General features: G+C 47.4%; 2 protein-coding genes across 9 annotated transcripts in view; one reads left to right on the top strand and one right to left on the bottom strand.

Annotated features, from left to right (window-relative positions):
* The window catches only part of mideasb (mitotic deacetylase associated SANT domain protein b), a 96,774-nt gene that overhangs the window by 10,814 nt on the left and 66,038 nt on the right, over positions 1–19,922 (top strand). The window lies entirely within an intron of this gene.
* ptgr2 (prostaglandin reductase 2) overlaps positions 1–19,922 on the bottom strand; it is a 228,136-nt gene that overhangs the window by 166,351 nt on the left and 41,863 nt on the right. For 6 of the 7 annotated variants that reach the window (XR_011937520.1, XM_072487491.1, XM_072487512.1 and 3 more), the window contains one exon: positions 1,877–2,007. The gene's annotated coding sequence lies outside the window, so the exon portion shown is untranslated. Of the gene's footprint in view, positions 1–1,876; positions 2,008–19,922 lie in introns of those variants that run through there. The other variant, XM_072487452.1, reaches the window with a different exon arrangement.

Here is a 19,922-nt window from a genome sequence, read left to right as displayed (position 1 = left end):
CAGGTCTAGTGTCGTACACCTTTACAAAAAGGATATCGGGGCAGAGCAGCGTAGCCTCACAAGAAATGGGACACTATATCTCCAGGGGAGCCAGGCCTCGAGAAGGAGGACAATTTGGAAGTCTCTATATAAGACCACTTGGAGGAGGATACCTAACTCCCCAACCAGCTGACCCTCCAACCGAAGAGAGACTCTATTGCAGATCCATCTGCACTTAAGAGTCGTACTCAGATCCTGCAGCCCACAGGTTACTAACTCCCCGGGGGAACCAAATCTCAAGAAGGAGAGTAATCCAGAAATCCCCAGAAAGGGACACCTTGGGGAATGGTGACCTACTCCCTGTCCACCGTACCCTCGAAGTGTTTTTCAAACTTTTTTCCCAGGACCCACTTTTACCAGCCAGCCAATGTTCGCGACCCATGCTGGCTGACCTTCGCGACCCACCAGTATTTCTTACAATGTGACAGGTGAGCCTGCTTGGTACTCACTATCTCACTTGCTTCGTCATTCAATGGTACTTTTCTGCTAAGGACTTGAGCTGCATCCTTTGAAAAAAAAATCAAGAGTTTGTCCTCTAACTCGCAATGTTTAGTCTTCAAATGAAGTTTTGAGGGTTTTAAACTTTCATTTCCCAGTACTTCCCTGCATATAACACACATGGGTTTTGCATCCTGATTTGCATTGGCACAATTAAAGCCACACCTCAAGAAATCATCTTTATACTGCTTTGTTCCTGGTTTTAGTTTCTTAATTGTTTGTTCACCAGAGGCCCTGGAGCTCTGCATACAGTTCACACCAGCTCTGCTTTGTCCTGCTGTGGACTCTCCTGAGAAGTGCTCTCCAGCAGATTCAGTTGTGAGATCCAGGCCTGTTTGTGTCTCTGACCCTCTCTTCCTTATTACAAAATGACCCATCTTCAGTTCTTCACACAGTCCTGTTGTTTGTTTGCTGGCCGCTACAAAATGGAGGAATCTCTCCTCTGTGATTTCACGCAAAGCACGGATGTACAGGGTGTGTGATATCAGTATATGTGCTGGGAGCATGACCTGCTCTCTGCCGCCGCTTCTGGTGGGAAGACTTCATTGTTTGCATTTAAAGATCAGTCACGGGTGGCATTCTTAAAAGCTTGTTGCGGCCGTTGGGCACTTCTCCTGTGATTGGGAACGCCGCGCCTATTGCTCTGTGACTCACCCGCAGGTCGCGACCCTCAGTTTGAAAAACCCTGCGCTACCTGACCCAGATCAACACAGTTCCAACTGCCCCAACCTACTCAATCAAGTGACCACTACCCACCCAGCCAAGTAAATATTGAAGACTAACCCATCAAGGATTAACCAACCACTATCCAGACATGTGCTATTATATATTTCCTCCTACCCCAACAACGCCAGAGATGCCAACCATAAAGAAGAACCTCGAGGGTACATGACCTGTCCGCACTTTCATAGGAGACCAGCAAGGATTCTATAATCCCAAAATAACAACAAATGCAAAAGAAAAACAGAGCACTACCAGTTCTAACTGGAGGCTTTCCTCGTCCACAAGGGCATACCAAGCGCCTCCACACCAAACCATCTATTCCTCACCCTGCTGTGACGCTACTCATTTTCCTATAAACAAAGTGACCGGTACCTAAAATGTATTCCAAGGATTTACAAAACTAAGTAAATGCAAAACTAAGCAAATGCTGCACAACCCTCATGTCACACAACTGACGCAGTATGATTTTTGCTATATAACGGACAATAGCTGCATCTGCTCATATATCATACACCCTAGTCTGGATAAAAGACAATTGCATAACCACAAGGGGGCAAGTTCAGGATTATTTGTGAACTGCAGGCTCTACGGAGCTTGGAAGGACCAAAGTCATTACCTGAGCAGCATTCCGGATTCCTCCAGAGTTCCATCGAAGCCCCTGTACCTTCGCCATGTTGTTGTACCGAAGTCCAGGTAGTGTGAAACTAGGCCCCGGAGGCCTGTGATGTGCGTCCAGCCGCTTCCAACCTGACTCAACAAACATAGAGGACAAGTCAACACAAGAGCAGTGGTTGAGAGGGGGGCTCTGACCAACCCCAGGCCCTGAAGATTGGACACAATGTGCTATGTCGAACTCAACACCCAGCCTTTCAATTGGGATTGCAAAAGCATGGTAGCCAGCTCTCCGTTGTGGCCGGGAAATCGCCCCCAGCTCCCTTCAGAAGACCGTGCATGAAAACTCCTTCTCTGGCGCCATCTCTCTGAATCAACCAGTATATTCAACCATGAAGCAGGATTTCCGAGGACTGGAACTGCGCCCCCAACATGGAAACTGCCCTATTGCCTGACAGGATTCTCTTCTCTGCTTCATCCATTCTCTTCAGGACATCTCACAGTTCATCAGTGTGAGCACCAACAACCTTTGCTAGGGGGCCAAGACCATCATCTATGACAGTATTGCCAAAGCACAGGCCTGCTCACCAGCGAAACCGCCACTGAAAGCAGCCCCCCAACCTCTGACTGTCTCTGACCGCCTAAATAAAACAAACTTATTGATTTAATTCTGCTCCACACCACCAGGATCTTCCAGGAACAAAGCATAGGATATACACACACCAGGAACAAATAATTATGAGTTGTGCGTCAAGATTTTAAAAAGGATCAAAAGATGAAGCCAAAACTCTCAAAATGCAACTGTCCTGCGCTCACATCATGTGACCTGCCCCCGGGCTGAGCATTTTATTGAATAAAGTCCCCCAGAGAGTCATGGCAACTTGGCATAATGGGCTTCCTCAATTGGTATAGTGAGTCATCAACCATGACTCACTGAGTAACATTCTTGTGTCTGGGTTAGAGGGACGTGGGTTCAAGTTCCATTCAGAAATATGAGCAAATAGGCTGACACGTTAGTGCGGTACTGAAGGAGCACCGCACAGTCGGGTCTTCTGGATAAAATGTTAAACCAAGGCCTCACCTGTCCCCTCTGGTGAATCTAAAAGATCTAATGGCAATATTTGAAGAGCAGGAAAGTTGTCCTGCATGTCCTGGCCAATAATTCCTGCTTAACCAACAACACTAAAACAGATTATCTGGTTATTATCACATTGCTGTTGGTGGGAGATTATTACGTACAAATTGGTTACTACATTCCACATTACAACCATGAATACAATTTTGAACACTTACTGCCAGGAGAGTGATAAACTTAAGACACCAATCTAGATCATTGATCTGCAAGGGTGTAGAAGCCGATTCAATTGTAATTTTCAAAAGGGAAATGGATAAATACTTGAAATAGTTTAGCAGGTTTATGGAGAAAAGGGCAGGGTGTGGGACTAATCGACTCTGCCCAAGAGCAGACACCATAGAATCATAGAAATGCTACAGCAGAAGGAGGCCTTTTGGTCCATTGAGTCTGCACCACCCTACCCCATCACCCCACCTAATCATTTGGGCAATTTAGCATGGCCAATCCAACTAACCTGCATATCTTTGGACTGGGAGGAAAGCCACCCAGACACGGGGCGAACGTGCAGACTCCGCACAGGACAGTGACCCCCAAGATCGGATTGAACCCGGATCCCCGGCGCTGTGAGACAACAGTGTTACCCACTGTGTTACTGTGCTGCCCATCAGCTGAATGGCCTCCTTTGGTTCAATCCCTGCCTACTGCATGAACATAAGGAAATGGACTAAACATTTTGTAAATCACATGCAATTAAAGAAATAGTAATTTGGCACTGGCATTATTCATTTGAGGGGATTATGATTTCAAATACCGCGATCTCCATAATTTTATGTAGTAGCAAACCTGCATTTATTACTCTGAAGGAGTGTATAATTTTGACTGATTACACTCCTGTGAAGCATCTTGTGACACTTTAAAAGTTAAGGCATTGTATAATTGCAAGTTGTTGTTGCATAAAGGAACAGAGGTAGTGTGTGTCTCAGTGTATTTATGTATCCTTGTATATATTTATGTGCACGATTGTATATGTGCATATACATGACTGTGTCTGTATTGAATAAATAGAATCATTCAATGGCAGGAAGATGGTGATACAAGAGTCTAGCTGAGTAATCCAGAGGCTCGGCTAATGGTCCTGCAAACAGCTGGGGGAATTATATTCAAAGAACATAGAACATTACAGCACAGGAACAGGCCCTTCGGCCCACCAAGCCTGTACCAATCATGATGCCTGTCTAAACTAAAGCCTTCTGCATTTTCAATGTCTGTATCCCTCTATTCCCATCCTATTCATGTATTTGTCAAGATGCCTCTGAAACGTCACTATCCTTAATCACCTCCTCCGGCAGCGAGTTCCAGGCCCCCTCCTCCGGCAGCGAGTTCAAGGCACCCAAACCCTCTTTTTAAAAAAATAAAATAAAAAACATTTCTCTCTCTCAACTTCTCTCAACTTTTGCTCCTTGCACCTTAAACCTATGTTTCCTAATAATTGACACTTCCACCTGCGAAAAAGCTTTTGACTATCCACTCTGTCCATGCAACTCATAATTTTGTAGACTTCTATCAAGTCACCCCACAACCTCCATCGTTCCAATGAAAACATTCCGGGTTTATCCAACCTCTCCTCATAGCTAATACCCTCCATACCAGGCAACATCCTGGTAAACCTCTTCTGTACCCTCTCCAAAGCCTCCACATCCTCCTGGTAGTCTGGCGACCAGAATTGAACACTATACTCCAAATGTGGCCGAACTAAGGTGCTGTACAGCTGTAGCATGACTTGCCAATTTTTATACTCCATGCCTTGACCAATGAAGGCATTTGCCTTATTGGACTAACTTCTCCACCTGCGTTGCCACTTGCAGTGACCTGTGGATCTGTACACCCAGCTCCCTCTGGCTGTCAATACTGTTAAGGGTTGTGCCATTTTCCCCACCTCTATTAGACCTTCAAAATGCAATCTCTCACATTTGTCCAGATTAAACTCCATCTGCCATTTCGCCACCCAAGTCTTCAACCGATCTATATCCTCTGACAATCCTCATTATTCAATTCGTATAAAACTAGCCTCTGTAATGGTGACCATAACAACTATCATCGATTGTGGTGAAAAAAATCATCATCTTCGTAAATGTCCTTTTAGGGAATTAAATCTGCCATCCTTACCTGGTCTGGCCTACAAGTGACTCCAGACCCACAGCAATGTGTTTGACTCTGAAATAGCCTACAAGCCACTCGGTTCAAGGGCAATTCAGGATGGGTGACTGCTTTGCCAGTGATGCCCACATGCCATGAAAGTATAAAGGAAAATAAAAGCACAGGAGCAGAGTGCTGGCTCTAATAGTTCGCCTCTCCTGCACTTTCCCCATGCCCTTGCAAATTTTCCTTTTGAGCCGTATTTGTCCAATTCCCTTTTTTGAAGTTTTTTAAAATATAAATTTAGAGCACCCAATTTTTTTTTTTTTCCCAATTATGGAGCAATTTAGTGTGACCTGCACATCTTTAGGTTGTGTCCACGCAGACACTGGGAGAATGTGTGAACTCCACACGGACAGTGACCCGGGGCCGAGATCGAACCTGTGTCCTCGGCGCCGTAGGCTGAAGTGCTAGCCACCGTGCCGCCCCTCCCTACTGAATCTGCTTCCTTTCAGCTCCTGCATTCTAGATCACATTTATGTAAAACTTTTCTTTTTCCTTCTCGTTCCTCTTGTCTGTTTGCCAGTTTTCTTAAATCTGTGCAGTATGAATGCCTTCTCCTGGCAGAAACATTTATTCTTAAAAAACCCGCTCTGGTTTTGAGCAGGTTTGTAAAATCTCCCTTTATCCTTCTCTGCTCCAAGAAGAACAATCGCAGCCTCTCCACATAAGTCCAGTCTTATTTCTGGTGCCATTCTAGTAAATCCCTCTCCGAGATCTTTGCATTCTTCCTAAAATGGGGACAGTACTAGAGTTGAGTTGAAGCCCGTTCCCCACCCTCATCCATGCTCACCAGACTTGCCTCCCACTGTGGACTCTTGTCCAAATCTCTGCTGCCTTTATCTTTAATTTTCCCCAACTCTCATTCACCAATTACCCCTGTGTTCACTGACCTTCATTGTTGCTTCCCCCCATCGTTCGACAAGAGCTCCATTTGAAAATCTGCATCCTTGTTTTCAAATTCCTCCATGACCTCACCCCCCTCCTCCTTGAATTAGCACATAACAGACCAATTTGGGAAATAGAAGTACATATTAAAGTGACAGAGTGAGTAAGAGAGAGCAGAATTCAAGAGGACATAGACTGGTGAAATGTCAGGCACGTGGCAGATGCAATTTAATGTGGATAAATGCGAAGCAATGCGCTTTGTGTGAAACAATCCAAATAGCAAAAAATCCAATTTTAAGGTGGAGTGGGGGAAATAGTAAACCTGGGGTGAATATGTATAAATCCTTGACCATGGCAGGGCAAGTGGATAAATTAGTTAAGAAAGCGTATGAGATACTTGATTTTATAAATAGAGGCATTAAATACAAAAGCAAGGCTGAAGGTTTATAAATCTCTGGTTAGTCCTCGGCTGGGATGTTGTGTACAATTCAGGTAGAACACCGAGGCCTTGGGGAAGGTATTGAGGAGCATTTTACCAAAAGAGGAACTCCGATTATATGGTGAGATTTTAATCGCTGGGATTGTTTCCCTTTAGAGCGGTGCAGGTTAAGAGGCGATTAAATAGAAGTATTCAAAATTATGAAGGGTGTTTGATAGAGCAAATAGGAAGAAACTGCTTCCTCTGGCAAATGGCACAATAACCAGATTTAAAATGATTCTAGTTAATGTGAACTTATTAAACACTGGGCTTGTTACATACATGCAAACATCAAAATTAGGAGCAGGAATCTGCCCTTCAAGCCTATTCCATTCAATAAGATCATGGCTGATCTGATTGTAACCTCAACTCCACATTTCCGCCTAACCCCGATGACCTTTCACCCCCTTGCTTATCTAGAATCTATCTACTTCTGCCATAAAAATATTCAAAGATATTGCTTCCACCACCTTTTGAAGAAGAGTTCCAAAGACTCACGACCCTCCCTGAGTGAAAACATCTCTAGCTGGATTCTCCGTCGGCTCGATTCTCCGTCGTGCTGGCAGTGCACCCCTTCCTGGTGGTCACAATGGGAAATCCCATTGGCAAGTTGCGGGAATGGAGAATTCTGCTGCCGGCCAGGAAAACGCGCTGATGGACTGGAGAATCCCACTCCTCATCTCTGTTCTAAATGGGTGACCCCTTATTTGTGGCCCCTACTACTAGGTTCTCCTGCAAGAGACCCTCATAACATTTAAGAAGTATTTGGATGTGCACTTGCGATGCTAAGCCATATAAGGCTTTGGGCCAAGTGGTAGAAAATAGGATTTGAATAGTTAGCTGGTACCGCTTCTCGGCCTTTTGGCTCAGATCTGTTATGTCTCTCTTGTGGGGACCATGAATTGGATTCAATGTGAATTGTTTTTTGGAGCAGGCAAGGAGCTGGATTAGGGGTTCGCCCCTGTCCACACTCTGAGCCCTGGCTTGGTAACTCAGAAAAAGTGATTTAAAAAAAAAAGTTAGTTGGTTGTTTTTGACCAGTGCAGACGCGATGGGCCGAAGGGCCTTTTCTCTGCCGTAGGCCTTTGAAGGGGCATCCTTTCCACATCGACCCTCGGGATCTTGGATGTTTCATTTTTTTAAATGTAAAGAACCCTATTCATTAAGGGGCAATTCAGCGTGGCCAATCCACCTACCCTGCACATCTTTGGGTTTTGGGCGTGAGACAAGGCTGACTACTTCCTCCATCTCACTCTGGAGTCAGGTTGGGTCTTGACACTGGGTTTGCACAAATGCTATTTCGCATCAGTACAAAGTCAAGGTTGTAAATACACAAGGAAAAATGTTTGGCAATGAGCCACAGTATGGAACACCACCAACAACGAAATGAGTAAGAGGAGAGGATGTACACCAAGAAGTAGAGATGAGAAGTAATAGGTTTAAGAAGCATAGAGATTATTGTAACAAAGGGAATACTAACTGAGATAACAGCTACAGCGATAGAAAGACACCTCGGTGGGTGATATGGGATTGGGTGCCTATTATACCCAGTACCTTCCCTTTAAATCCATTGACTACAGCAGAACTGGCTACCTGGAGCTGCCTAGAATGGGCAGCCAGCCCCATCCCATTCTGCACTGCCAGCCAAGGTGAATTTCTAGCCCATGCAGCTGAGGTCATGAAGAAATCATTTACACGTATATAGTGGGCTGGATTCTCTGTTACGCTGGCCGGTCAACGGGGTTTCCCATTGTGGGGCAGCCCCACGCCGTCGGGAAACCCCCGGGCGCTGGCAAAACGGAGAATCACGCCGGCGGAGAATCACGCCCAGTGTTTTTCGTGACCTTGGAACATCCCAACGTTGCCCGTGTTGTAACTTGCACCAAACCTTATTTACCTATCACCCCTGAGCTCACTCACCTCGATACTCGGTTAAACTTGATTTTAACATTAGAACCATAGAATCCCTACAGTGCAGAAGGAGGACATTTGGCCCATCGCGTCTGCACCGACACTCTGAAAGAGTACCCTATCTCAGCCCACACCCGCCTTTTCCCCATAACCCCACCTAACCCCCATAACCCCACCTAACCTATACATTTTGGACTCGAGGAGGAAACCGGAGCACCCGGAGGAAGCCGGCGCAGATACTGGGAGAACGTGCAAACTCCACACAGCCTCACAGTCATACCTATTTTCAAATCTCTCCATGGCTGCGCCCTCTCCCTAGCTCTCTAATCTCTTTCAGCTCCACAACCCTCCAAAATATCAACGCTCCTCCAATATGGAATCGTGAACAGCCCGATTTTAGTTGCTGCATCATTGGTGGGCGATGCCTTCAGTTACCCCAGCCCCAAGTTCTGGAATTCCCTCTCTACACCTCTCCATGCCTCATCCAAATCTTTGGAATTCCGTCCCCACACCTCTCCATGCCTCATCCTAATCTCTGGAATTCCCTCCCTACAGTGCATTTGACATAGTCTACTTGGACTTCAGCAAGGCTTGTGACAAGGTCCCACATGGGAGACTGATAGCGAAGGTAAGAGACCATGGGATCCCAGGAAATTGGATCCAAAATTAGCTGAGTGGCAGGAAGCAGAGGGTAATAGTCAAGGGTGTTTTTTCTGACTGGAAGCTTGTGTCCATTGGCATTCCGCAGGGATCAGTGTTGGGGCCCTTGCTGTTTGTGGTTTATAAAAATGATTTAGATAGGTTGATCAATAAGTTTGCAGATGATATGAATATTGGAGGGGTGGTAAATAGTGAGGAGGATAACCTTTGATTACGGGAGGATATAGATAGGATGGTCAGATGGGCTGATCAGTGTCAAATGGAATTCATTCCGGATAAGTGTGAGGTGATGCACTTGGGCAGGACAAACAAGGCAACAGAATACATGATAAACGGCAGGACCCTGGGAAACACGGAGGATCAGAGGGACATTGGGGTGCATGTACACTGGTCCCTTAAAGTAGCAGAGCAGGTGAATACAGTGATTAAGGAGACATATGGTATACTTGCCTTTATTAGCAGAGGCATAGAGTATAAGAGCAGGGAGGTTATGCTGGAACTGTATAAAACATTAAAGCTAGGGCAGCACGGTGGCGCAGTGGTAGCACTGCAGCCTCACGGCGCCGAGGTCCCAGGTTCGATCCCGGCTCTGGGTCACCGGCCGTGTGGAGTTTGCATATTCTCTCTGTGTTTGCGTGGGTTTCGCCCCCACAACCCAAAGATGTGCAGGGTAGGTGGATTGAACACTCAAATTGCCCCTTAATTGGAAAAAATGAATTGGGTACTCTAAATTAAAAAAAAACAAAAAGAAAACATTAAAGCTGTATAAACAGCTTTGACCAAGGGCCATCTGGACTCGAAACGTTAGCTCTTTTCTCTCCCTACAGATGCTGCCAGACCTGCTGAGATTTTCCAGCATTTTCCCTTTAGTGTATAAAACATTGGTTAGGCCACAGCTAGAGTATTGTGTGCAGTTCTGGAATCCACATTACAGGAGGGATGTGATCGCACTGGAAAGGGCGCAGAGGAGATTTACCAGGATGTTGCCTGGGCTGGAGAGTTTCAACTATGAAGAAAGATTGGATTAGGGAACTTAAGGTGAAGGAACCCTTCGGGAGCAGTGACCACAATATTGCATTTATAAAGTGGGTGAAATTCTCTGCCACAAACCGTAATCGGACGTCTGTCCAAATTTGAGGTCCGTGCCTGGTGCCGATTGCACGGTAGCACAGTGGTTAGCACTGTTGCTCCAGGGTCCCAGGTTTGATTCCCGGCTTGGGTCGCTGTCTGTGCGGAGTCTGCATGTCCTCCCCGTGTGTGTGTGGGTTTCCTCCGGGTGCTCCGGTTTCCTCTCTCAGTCCAAAGGTGTGCGGGTTAGATGGATTGGCCATGATAAATTACCCTTAGTGTCCAAAAAGGTTGTGGAGTTACGGGGATAGGGTGGAGGTGTGGGCCTGGGTAGAGTGCTCTTTCCAAGGGCCGGTGCAGACTCGATGGGCTGAATGGCCTCCTTCAGCACTGTAAATTCTATGATAGAATTTACCCTGCAGTTTGAGTGGGAGAAGCTGCAATCGGATGTAACGGTATTACAATTAAATAAGGGTAACTACTACAATTAAATACGGGTAACTACAAAGATATGAGGGAGGAGCTGGCCAGCGTTAATTGGAGAAGGAGCCTAGCAGGGAAGACAGTGGAACAGCAATGGCAGGAGTTTTGGGGGGTTATTAGGGTGGCACAACAGAAATTCATCCCAAGGAGGAGGAAACATGCTAAGGGGAGGACAAGGCATCCATGGCTGATGAGGGATGTCAAGGACAGCATAATGGCTAAGGAAAAAGCATACAAAGTGGCAAGGATTAGTGGGAAACCAGAGGATTGGGAAGCCTTTAAAAGCGAGCAGAGGACAACTAAAAAAGCAATAAGGGGGGAGAAGATGAAGTACGAGTGCAAGCTAGCTAGTAATATAAAGGAAGATATTTTTTCAATATATAAAAGGTAAGGGAGAGGCAAAAATAGACATTGGACCACTAGAGAATGAGGCTGGAGAAGTAATAATAGGAAACAAAGAAATGGCAGATGAACTGAATAGCTACTTTGCATCATTCTTCACGGTGGAAGACACCAGTAGGATGCCAGAGCTCCAGGAGAATCAAGGAGCAGAGGAGAGTGAGGGGGGAAATGATTGAGATGTATAAAATTATAAGTAGACAGGAAGAAACTTTTCCCTTTGGTGGAGGGGGTCAATGACCAGGGAGCATAGATTTACGGTAAGGGGCAGGAGGTTTAGAAGGAATATGAGGAAACACGTTTCACCCAGAGGGTAGTGGAAGTGTGTAACTCACTGCCTGAAAGGGTGGTGGAGGCAGAGACCCTCAGAACATTTAAGTATTTAGATGTGCACTTGCAATGCCAAGGCATACAAGGCTATGGGCCAAGTGCTGGAAAAGGGATTACAATAGTTAGGTGGTTTTTTGACCGGTGCAGACTTGATGGGCCTTTTCTGTGCTGTATGATTCTATGACCTCTCCATGCCTTTGCCTCAGTTTTCCTCCTTGAAAACAAAACCTGCCTCTAACCAAGCTTTTGGTCACCTGACCTCATCTCCTTTTGTGGCTCAGAATGATTCAGAATCCCTACAGTGCAGGAGGCCATTCGACTCATCGAGTCTGCACCAACCCTCTGAAAGAGCACCCTGACCTGTCGTATCCCTGTAACCCCACCTAACATGCACATCTTCTTGGACAACATTTCCTTGGACACCTAAGGAGCAATTTTAAGCATGGCCAATCCACCTACCCACATATTTGAACTGTGGGAGGAAACCGGAGTGCCCGGGGGAAATCCACACAGACACTGGGAGAAAATGCAAACTCCACATAGTCACCCAAGGCCAGAATTGAACCCAGGTCCCTGGAGCTGTGAGGCAGCAGTGCTAACCACTATGCCACCACGATTTTGGGTCAACTGCAGTTTGTAGAAGAGAATTTCAAACTTCTATTTCCTTTTTCGCATGGAAATTTATGATTTTTTTTGTAGTAATCCCTATAGTGCAGAAGATCCTAATTTCACTTCTGGGCAGCATGTTAGCATAGTGGTTAGCATTATGGCTTCACAGCACCAGGGTCCCAGGTTCGATACCCGGCTTGGATCACTGTCAGTGCCGGGTCTGCATGTTTTCCCGTATCTGCGTGGGTTTCCTCCGGGTGCTTCGGTTTCCTCCTACAAGTCCCGAAAGACGTACTGTTACGTAATTGTTCTGAGTTTAATTTGATTTGATTTATTGTCATTTATAGCCCTGTGTTGCTAACTTTTGGTTGGTTCAATTGGCTGTTTTATAACCTTTTGCTCTAGAGTCGCCAGGTATCGTTATGATTACCGCCACGAGGTTCAAGTTCAAGTAATGATCAATAACTCAATACACCAATTAATAAGATTCAAATCAAAGCACATTTATTATACACTGTAATCGCTACTCATGCATAAATTCTACTTTCTAAGCTACTTCTACATCTAACAGGCCTATACTTAGCTTTGGACTGGCCCACCAGGTCAGGGGAACAAATGGCCTTTCGTTCGGGTTCTGAGTCTGCAGGTTCGAAGTTGGTACAGATTGGTAGCTAGGAGCGCCTATCTCGTAGCGAGCATTGACTTATGACTTACTGGATATCGACGGCAGCTGCACTGGTCACGGTCAAGGGTTGGTTCGCGTTGCTGAGTGACCCGGTCAAGAAGAACGATTTGTACTTGGGGGCTTAACTTTATAGTCCCCAGGGGCTTCCCGCCTTTCGGGGCGGACCCTGTACCTGGTTCCAAGTGATTGGACTTCGTTCCAATCGCTTGGTTCGATTTCTCCAATACTGGAGCGGTTCCCTGATCGATGGGCGGTCTTGAGGTGTCCATTAACCTCTTTTGTGTTGGCTCCTGCTGGTGCCGCGGAGTCTGGCTTGGCTTTGTTTATCCCGACTGTTTCGATTGTACCTATGGGGAACAGGTAGGGAGGTGGAGAGACCAGGAACAGATCAGTCATGCTCTGATTGAATGGCGGAGCAGGCTTGAAGGGCTGAATGAGCGGCACGGTAGTATAGTGGTCAACACAGTTGCTTCACAGCGCCAGGGTCCCAGGTTCGATTCCTGGCTTGGGTCACTGTCTGTGCGGAGTCTGCACGTTCTCCCTGTGCCTGCGTGAGTTTCCTCCTTTAACTGCCTACTTTTCCTGATTCCTATGTAATGTGGAATGAGAAAAGTGAAGGGGGGGGGATGTTTCACGCTTGTTTCCTAATGAATTCATGGGTTTCAGTTCTATTGTCACCTGTTGATTCCACCTGAACCTATAGCTCATTCAAGTCTCCATTGTTCCTGCACTGTTCATTTGTAATAATCTTTATTATCACAAGTAGGCTTGCATTAACACTGCAATGAAGTTACTGTGAAAAAACCATAGTCACCACACTCCGGCACCTGTTCGGGTACACGGGGAGAATTCAGAATGTCCAATTCACCTAACAGCACATCTTTCGGGACTTGTGGGAGGAAACCGGAGCACCCGGAGGAAACTCATGTGTTTGAAGTTAGGGGTGGCAGTGGTGAGGTTAAAAGGAGAAACTAACCGTGGTCCTGCCTGTCGGTGTGAATCACTTCTCAAGTTATTATTGTCTGTGACTGCACTTAACCAGTTTCTCCTGATACCCTGGCAGGGGGAAATCAAATTCTTGCAACCAGAGAAGCATCTGAAGTGGTTACAGCCAGTACCATAGCGACTCTGTGATGTCTTGTTTCCACAATGTGTTGCCTTGGCAGCGGGAACAGGTCTCCGAGTCCAGGAATGCAATGAGTACACACTGTGCAAGTTGTTGTGGGCCTGAAGACTGAATTAATTGCCTTGTGTGTTATTTTGCAACTTCCTCCAATGCGAAGCTTATTGAATAGGTGGCTCAGTGGGTAGATACAATTCAAGAAATTCTACAGTCTGCACTGTAAATTCTATGATAAGGAAGACTGACTTGGATTTCTAGAGCACATTTCACAACCTCCAAGCACTTTGCAGCCAATGACGTACTGTTGAATTGGTGCCACTGTTGTAACATAGGAAGAACGGAAGTTGATTTAGGCATAGCAATAAATAATAACCAGGTTTTTAAAATGTTGGTTAAGGAATATATATTGGCATTTCAATTTTATTTCTTTATTCTTTCATGGATTGTGGGTGGCACTTGCAAGGCCAACTTGCAAGGGCAACACGGTAGCATAGCGGTTAGCACAATTGCTTCACAGCTCCAGGTCCCAGGTTCGATTCCCGGCTTGGGTCACTGTCTGTGCGGAGTCTGCACGTTCTCCCCGTGTCTGCGTGGGTTTCCTCCGGGTGCTCCGGTTTCCTCCCACAGTCCAAAGATGTGCAGGGAGAATGTGCAAACTCCACATGGATAGTGACCTGGGGCCGGGATCAAACCCGGGTCCTTGGTGGCATGAGGCAGCAGTGCTAACCACTGAGCCACCGTGCTGCCCTGTTATTTGAATTCAAATTACACCAGCTGTCGTGGTGGGATTTGAACCAGTGTCGCCTAGAGCATTCGCCTGGGCTGCTGCTAGTCCAACGACATCATCACCTATGCCACCGTCTCCCTATCTATACCACCTCAATGTAGTAAAACATCCCAAGGCATATCACAGAAATGTGACCAGACAAAAACTGACACCTATCCAAAGTTAAGGTAACCGGATGGTTGGTCAAAGTGGCAGGTATTAAGGCACATCTTCAAGGGGGAGAGAAGTAGAAAGACAGAGGTTTTGGGAGTGAATTCCAGAGATTAGGACCAAGCACCTAGGTGAAGGCATATGTCACTAGGGTTGACAACACTCCAGGTTAAGCCAGGAGTCTCCAGGACACCGTTGTGTGCAGCCGTGGATAAATATCATAAGGACATCAAAAATATTGGTATTTTTGTCATTTTCTTTGAACATTTCTTTTTACCAGATATAAAAATATTGAAAATGGGCAGGGGGAAAGGCTGTTTGGTTGACAGTTAAGCATCATCCAGTTAGGCGAATGAGTCTTTTGCTTTCTAATTGCTGTTGGAAGTGCTGCACGTCGACTAATGGCTGGAGTATGGGCAAAGTCATGTGATGAAACCTATAGGAATATATTTAATTCCAGTTGGCAACATTAACTGCCACCAATGGTGGAGTGAAGAAATTTGGGAACATTAACTGCCACCAATGGTGGAGTGAAGAAATTTGGGAAATGGCTTCAGTTGGAGGCCTGTAGAGATCTATGGATTTGTTGGGCTTGAAGAGGTTATAGAGGTAGGGAGAGGCTCTTAGGGCCCGATTCTCCCCAAAAATGTCAAGTTAATTTGTTGAGGGTTTTTCAGGGAATTTCCCGCCAGCTCTACCGGCGAGTTCCCGACCACTATTCAATGACACTTAGTCACTTTTTTGGGCCCTGGGGAGTTTGTCACCAGTTTAGCCCACATGTAGAATTTATTTTAACACGGGAGCTGAATTTGGGCCGCCATTTTGAAAGGGTGCTCCAATCTCTAATTGAGCTAGTGGGTCCCCCACACCCCCCACCCATGGGAAATGTCACCCCACACACACATGGACACTACCTCAAACCTCCCAAGTGAGGACACTCCCGGGGGTCCCCCCTCCTTTCAGGCCCCCCCAACCTCCCGGATGCCCCTACTTACCTGCCCTGCACTCCCCCACCTCCAAACTCCGCCATCACCCTCATTTCATGGGCATGGCTGCCCTTGCCCCCTGACCCTTGGCAGGGCCACCCTGCCACTCGGGCACCCTTGCACTGGCACCAAGCAGTGCTCCTGTTGGTTTGGCAGTACCAGCCGGGCACCGTGACAGTGTCGGGGTGGCACTGCCCAGGTGCCAGCTGGGCAGTGCCAAGGTACCTGTGTTCCAGGGGAGGGCCAAGAAACCACCTGACCTCCCTGGGGTCTCCGGAGGCCCGGGAGACCAAAGGATGCTATTCCGCCTGATCCACGTTTGTGTCGGCCAGCACTGATTGGCGCCCGGCTGCAGCCTCGCAGGGGAGACCGAGGAATTGCAGGAGGCTGCTGGATCCCGCACAGGAAGGTCGTAAGTAGGTTTAAGACCTTCTTCCGTGAGCGTCATTCGGTCCCGCCCATTTGGGTCGGGGTTCTGACTCCGACGTCTCGCGAGACTTCGGAGACTCCCAGGAGGCGCGGAGGCTGTCGGGAGCCTCGCTGGAGGCCCCTCCCGGCATTTTCAGGCCACGTTGTGCTGAAGCGAGAGCCCAACGCGGCTGGAGATTCCGCCCATTGTAACAATTAGTCCTATTCCCCATGCTCTTTGCCCATAGCCTTGCACTTTTCCTCTTTTGAAATAGATAGCCAATTCCTTTTTGAAACTGATCGCTGAATCTGGTTTTTAAAAATAAATGTTTTTATTCTCCATTTTCACATTTTGCTTAAATTTACACCCCACCCACAAACAGTAAACGGTAACAAAATCAATACCAACAATCCCATCCTCCCACCACCCCAAACAACGGCCCACCTGTCAATATATGCATCCAATAAAACAAACTCTCCCACGGTGGAAAGAAAAAACAAAGGAGAAAAAGAAAAAGGAGTCCGGGACCGCCCATGAACACCATTTGACCTATAGAGTCCACTCTCTTTCACCCCCCCCCCCCCCACCCCAGCTCAACGCCATCCAGCCTTTGAAAGAGTACCGTACATGATACCCAAGAGTTGTACACCCCCCCCCCCCCCCCCCCCCCGTCTCCAACTCCTCCCGTCCACTGCCTCTTGTAGAACTCCTCCCCCCAACCTCTGTTCCTTCCCCCCCCCCCCCAACTTTCCACCCCGGCTAGACCACTCGGACCCTGTTCTGCCAGGCTCCGATGGCCGCAGCCCCTCCCCCCACCTCACTCACGTTCACTGGCCGGCTTAAACCGGGCAGCGTGCAGGCCCCCGCCCGGGTCCCTTTCCCCCTTGCCCAGCCCTAGGAAAGCCCAGGAATCCCCTTTCAGCACACAAACCCCGCCTATCCACCTACACCCCAAAGAGCCCTCATTTCGAGTGAATGTCCCATCACTTCCCTTGTCCAAATATATACAACATTGGCTCCTTTAGCCCCTACACCCGCACGTAGTGAAACAAAAAAGAAAATACAGTCATGTGGTTACATCGGCACATGGCCATTTCTCAATTTCTCAGTTCTGCCACAGTCCTTCTGCCTTCGCAAACTCCTCTGCTGCTTCCGACATTCCAAAACAAAAGTCCCAGAGCTTGCAAGTCACCCTCAGCTTCGCTGGATATACAATGCTGCACTGCACCTTGCTAATGTACAGTACCCTCTTCACCCGGTTGAAGGCAGCCCGCCTTCTCACCAGCTCCACCGTAAAGTCCTGGTATACACGTATACCACTTCCAGTCAACTGCACCACCCGCTTCTGCTTGGCCCAGAACAGGACCTTCTCCTTCACACTGTACCTCCGGAAGCACAGAGTCACTACCCTTGGCGGCTCACTCGCCTTTGGTACAGGCCTCCACGACCGATGAGCCCGATCCTGTTCATATCGGGCGGGATCCTCCCCCTCCCCCAATAGTTTTGCCAGCATTGCGGCAAAATACTCAGTCAGCCTCGGTCCTGCAACTCCTTCGGGCAGCCCCACAATCATCAAATTCTGTCGCCTGGATCTGTTTTCCAGGTCTTCCATTTTTCCTCGCAGATCCTTGTTCATGTCCATCACCTTCCGCATCTCCTTCCCCATCGAGGTAAGTTGATCACCGTGCTGCAATAATGTCTCCTTCACTTCCTGCAGCGCCTCCCCTTGCTCTCGCACCTCCGCCACACCGCCGTCATCACCGGGGAAATCGTCTCCTCCACCAGCACACTCAAAACCTCTCTCATCTCCTTCCTCATTGTCTCCATGTATTTTGTAAACTGCCTTTCGAATTCCGCAGCCATCACCTTAGTTATTTCTTCAGCCGTAAGCAATGCGGCCTCCCCTGGTGCTCCAGCCTCCATTTTCCTTGGTGACCCTGCGGTGACCTTTCCAATCCCCGACGGACCGTCAGCTGTTTTCTTTACGGCCGATGTTTTGCTCACCCTCGACATTTTTCTTTACTGTGGCTTCACTGTGCCTCCTCTGTGCCTTCTCCCTGCTTTTGCCGCCTCCGTGGACCCTGGGACTGGGCTTAAAGCCCCAAAATGCCGTTCCCGAACGGGAGCCCTCCCGCCCGCCGTCACCGGAAGTCCCGCTGAATCTGTTTCTATCACCTTTTCTGGCAGTGCATTGCAGATCACGTTAATTTAAATACTTTTGCCCCCTCATTTTCCCCCCCCCCAATATTTTTACCAACGATCTGAGCCAGCCAATTTGTGCACCGTGAACTGTCTGAACTGTCACAGAGAACATACTGAAGTATTGCATCCACTTTTTGGAGACATACTTTCATAAAGATGTAAAGATTAGAGAGAGTGCAGGAAAGATTCACAAGAATGGTTCCCGTTACATAGGTAGACCATAGAATCTCTACAGTGCAGAAGTAGGCCATTTGGTCTATCGAGTTTGCACCGACCCTCTGAAAGAGCACTCTTACCGAGGCACAATCCCCCACCCTAGCTCTGTAACCCCACTTCTTTGGACATGAAGGGCAATTTTTGCACGGCCAATCCACCTAACCTGCACATCTTTGGACTGTGGGAGGAAACCGGAACACCCAGAGGAAACCCACGCAGACACTGGGAGAACGTGCAAACAGACAGTCACCCGAGGCTGGGTCCTTGGTGCTGCGATGTGACTCAAATCAGCCTGATTTCCACCTTGACTCCTGCTGGAAGATTGTGTGTGGCAGCAGAGAGGGAGTAGTACAGGTTCTATGAGTGGACTTGACTGCAGATTTTTCTGAGATTCACTGGCTTGTTGCTGACTGCCAACCGTTCCAAACCTCAGTGCGTTTAAAATAGATTTACAGAACCAAGAGCAGTCCGAGAAAGGACACCTGGGCACGGCAGATCAATGGAAAGGGCAAAAAGGCTTTTCAAAGATAATTAAAGAAAACGCAGGCAAGATGAGTTGACTCTTTAATGGGTGTTTTTTAAAACCGTGCACACAAGATTTAAAAAAAAATCTAACGGTGAATAATAAAAACAAAAATGTAGGAATTTTGCAGCAAATTCCAAAGCTGCCTGAAACTTGCAACAAGTATGTTCACTAAAATGACACGCTAATGTCTCTAGTGTAAACTGACAGCAGGTCCCTACTGAGGCACGATCAATTGGACAAAGGCGATAGTTGAATCCAACTGAGGCTTTATTGCTATCAGATGTGTGGCCTCCCACAGCAGCTGGCGAAATGGCTGCTGGCTGGAGGACACGCATATTTATACAGGCAGGGACTACCGGCGGACCTGTAGTACAGGTCCTACCGTACATCACCTAATATAGGTGCAACAACGGTTTACCACACCTACTAGAGTTTTTAACCCAAAAAGTTAACTTCCATTCAAACATGTGGAAAGAATTTGGCTATTTTTTTTATTTGTTCATAGGATGTGGGCGTTGCTGGCTAGGCCAGCATTTTTTCCCCATCCCTAATTGTCCTTGAGAAGCTGCAATTTGTTTTTAGCACTCTTTCACACGTATCAGTACTTTACGGCCACTGAGGTACGTTAGAGGTGTTGCTACTGTTGTAATGTGGGAAACATGGCAGCCATTTTGTGCACAGCCAGTTCCCACAGACAGCAATCTGATCATGACCAGGTCATCTGTTTTAGTGATGTTGGTTGGGAGAAAAATGTTGGTCAGCACACCTGGGATAAAAATCGCTTCTAATAATCGCTTATTGTCACAAGTAGGCTTCTGAAACGCCCCTAGTCCCCACATTCCGGCGCCTGTTCGGGGAGGCCTGGACGG

Source organism: Scyliorhinus torazame, chromosome 2, assembly GCF_047496885.1.
Source record: "Scyliorhinus torazame isolate Kashiwa2021f chromosome 2, sScyTor2.1, whole genome shotgun sequence".
NCBI lineage: Eukaryota > Metazoa > Chordata > Chondrichthyes > Carcharhiniformes > Scyliorhinidae > Scyliorhinus > Scyliorhinus torazame.
Note: the sequence above shows the minus strand (reverse complement) of the source record. Positions and strands in the feature narration are given on the sequence as shown.